The sequence below is a fragment of the Frankliniella occidentalis genome, unplaced genomic scaffold (genome assembly GCF_000697945.3).
Source record: "Frankliniella occidentalis isolate FOCC.00 unplaced genomic scaffold, Focc_3.1 Scaffold377, whole genome shotgun sequence".
In the NCBI taxonomy this organism is placed as follows: domain Eukaryota; kingdom Metazoa; phylum Arthropoda; class Insecta; order Thysanoptera; family Thripidae; genus Frankliniella; species Frankliniella occidentalis.
The window spans coordinates 69,988-73,503 of record NW_026267500.1 but is presented as its reverse complement, the minus strand read 5'-3'; the positions used below and the strand labels follow the sequence as shown (position 1 = coordinate 73,503).

Below are 3,516 nucleotides of genomic sequence, written 5' to 3'. Positions count from 1 at the left end.
TTCCCCGTAGGCCCCATGTACGGCGGCGCCAGGAACGAACACAGCGGGCTGCGCCGCCGCGCCTGGCTTGTGGCTGGGACCGGCTGTTACAGGCGGCTTCGGGGGGGCACTTACTTCGAGTATTCACGGTTCACGAGTGAATTAATATCTAAAATATTCAGTCGATATTAGCGATTATTCAGTGATGTTTGTTATTCGTATTACACGCACTTCCGGAGTTGGGGCCCCCTGCCCCCTCCGGCAGGTCAGCAGGTGGGCGGGTCAGGGCAGAGGCTCGCCGTGGAACAGCACGGCGATGTAGGCGCCGAGCTCGCTCTTGAGCGGAGATCGAACCGGACCCCGAGCCCAGGGGGCGCGTTGCTTCAGTAATCCCACACATCGGCAAGTACACCGCCGAGGACGCCGCGTACATCATCGGCCAGCTCAAGGAGAAGATGGTGACGTGTGTGACTCCTAGTGAAAAACTAAACATTCTCTCCCTCTTCCCACCCTCCTGGAGTACTGCGCGTTGTCTCGCGAGCTGGGAGTGTCCTGGCGCTTGGCAAATCGTGCGCGGTGTCTCGTGGACGAGCAGGGCACAATTTTCCCAAAACTCCCCCCTCGCAATGCCTACAACAAAACTAGTGCAGAAATTATTGACTGTGTTAAAGAATTTTATGAGGATAAGACAATTAGTTACTGTACTCCGGGTGTAAAGCAAGCGATTACTGTGAAGGATGAAAATGGCAACAAAGTCCAGTTGCAAAAGAAATTTTTGCTATGCAATTTAGACGTACTTCTAAAGTTATATCACGATAACCACCCCAACACAAAATCGGACGCTCCAAGTTTGCCCAGCTTCGCCCGCGTCAGTGTGTGTATGTGCCTCCGACGGGGATGGAAAACGTTTGTGATTGTGAGGAGCACCAGAATGTGACCCTTCAGTGCCACGCTCCACGTCCCCTCCTCAGGGAAGCCCCAGAAGATGTGCGCTGTAGATTTATCTCTGTTGACCATGCGTTAGCTCACACTCTCTGCAACCCGGCCACTGAGAAGTGTTATTCAAGAGAGTGTGATGTGTGCAACGACAAGTTACAGACAATAGAAAGTGTTCTTACCGAAAGTTTAAATTGTGAAATAGTTCAGTTTAGCCACTGGGAGAAAGTCGAAAATCGCACAACTTTGCATGTTAAATCGTAACAAAATTAGATTTTGTCAATTTTTTCATCAGGAGTATAAAGGAGTTATCGTGGCATGACTTCCTTGCCCGAATGCAAAATTCAGCAATGCGGGAAAAGAAGAAAGATTTAGTGCCGGGTGAAGTTTTAGTTTGTGGCGATTTTGCTGAAAATTATTCATTTGCCATCCAAAACAGTGTACAAGGGCAACACTGGAATAACGCGCAAGTTACTATCCACCCCTTTGTTTGTTATTACCTTGACAGTGAAAGTGACAAAATAAAACATCTGTCGTACGTGGTAATATCTGACTGTAGGGACCACGACACGATGTCAGTCTACAACTTCCAGAAACGTTTGATCGAGTACTTAAAGTTAAAGTTAGGACAAGTGCGTAAAATCATTTTCATCAGTGACGGCTGCAGTGCTCACTACAAAAACAAGAAGAATTTTCAAAATTTGTGTTTATTTGAGGAAGACTTTGGAATGCAAGCCGAGTGGAATTTCTTTGCAACTTCCCTTGGGAAAAATGCATGTGATGGCGTGGGCGGAACAGTGAAACGCGAGGCGCGCCGTGCTTGTATGCAAAGTCCATTCCAAAATCTTATCGGCACCCCTCGTGAGCTGTTCGAGTGGTGTACTGAACATCTCAAAATGGACTTTTGGTTTGTCACAAAGAAGTAGCAGAAGAAGCAGCAGAAGTGACAGCACAACTCGCCACCCGCATCGAAAACCTCAACACCATTCCAGGCACAATGTCCTTCCATTACTTCCTGCCCCTGGCGCCCCTCAAGCTCGAGTGCAGATTGTACTCAATGTCGCCTACGTCCGTCGAAAGAAACATCACACGTCGCAAGCCGAAGAAGTAACGTGAGTACAGTCATCAGTAAATCGTAGTCTAAATCGTAGTCTAAACGATGTCGAAAAAGTGTGAATACAGAGCGAATGGTGGCAAAGTGTTGACAGGGAGACGCTGAGTGCCGAGTGGTCACCCTAGCATTCGAGCCGGCCCCGCCCCGCCCTGCCGGGCGGGCAGCGCGCGCTGCGCGCGCGCTCTCAAACAGCTGCTGGCGCGGCAAAACTCTTCTTTCGATGGGATTAACGTGATCCCATTGAGCGCCCACTCTGAATTTTTGTGAAGATGTTGCTAGTATATAAGCGCAGGATGTCATGAAAAAAAATCAATAAAAAAAATGCGTTTTTCAAGATTTTGTCGATTTTGTGTTAGGCCCCTACGGCGGGTCCGTAACGCCGCGCCCACGCCCGCGCATCGTTTTGGCGTACGGCTACTTGACGCCCAACAACGCCTCTACCCGTGGTTAAAATTTTTTTTGTCTGCGTGCACGGGGAGCAAAACTAGAGCGAGTTGAAAATAGCGGTGCACAAAAGTAGCCGAAAAATGTCGATGTTTGTGGCGCGGTGGCGGCCAAACGGTTTAAGATAGAATTTTTTCCTTTTGTGACGTTATTAGACTAGTGTAGACCTAGGTCTGAGCCGATTTTGAACAAAATCGGAGACCATCAAAAAAGCCCTCACCGCTTGGCGTGGACGGAGCCAAAGGAGCAGTCTCGTGTGTTTTCAGTCTCACTGACGGTTGGTCTCGTCCTAGCCTTCTGTGCCGCAGTAGCAATGAGTGAGGTGGAGATAGTACGGTTAGTGTTGCCCCCCCCCCCACCCTAAAAATGCAGTTACGACGTTTCACGGAACCTTTGGCGAGAGGTGAAAGTTTAGGTTTCCATGCTAGATTAATTCTTGTAATACATTCAAAACTTGATGAATTAAGTGCTAGTACTAACCGCAGGGCAGGCCGGGCGAACCACAAAACCCTGGGCTTCAATCCAGGCGAACACCTCACCGATTGATGTAAACACCGGGACCGCGACTGCCGTCGGTCCCGGTGTTTCTGCTGCCTCCTTGGTCGGCACGCGCTGACATGAAATAAGGGAAAAGTAGCATAGCAAGATCTCGTGCGCATAACTTGTTCAGTAAAACAAGCAGTTAATCTCCTAAAATTTTCAAGAAACTTGCCGTTTGGACAAATCTGTAGCGGCGGCTAGGGCCCGCCTCGTCGTGCTGGGCCGCAGGCTGAAATGAAATAAGAAAAAGTCATTACAATCATGACAATCATGTACCGGGTGTAACTGAATGCGCAGCAGTGTTGCGGGATTGCATACCCGCCAGGGCTGCAAGGGCCATGGCACCTCACGAGCAGGCGATTAGGCAAACCTGCAACACTGGTACGTGTTCTCTGTTAAACCCGGTACATTCATTATAATTCTCGTTACAATCATCTACAACGTTATCGATTCGATTTCGCGTAAATCCGGGCTCCCCCCACATGTAAAGAGACAGTCCCTCC

The 3,516-nt window shown here is 49.2% G+C and overlaps 1 protein-coding gene across 1 annotated transcript in view; it reads right to left on the bottom strand.

Annotated features, from left to right (window-relative positions):
* The window catches only part of LOC127751200 (uncharacterized), a 28,645-nt gene that overhangs the window by 4,380 nt on the left and 20,749 nt on the right, over positions 1 to 3,516 (bottom strand). The window lies entirely within an intron of this gene.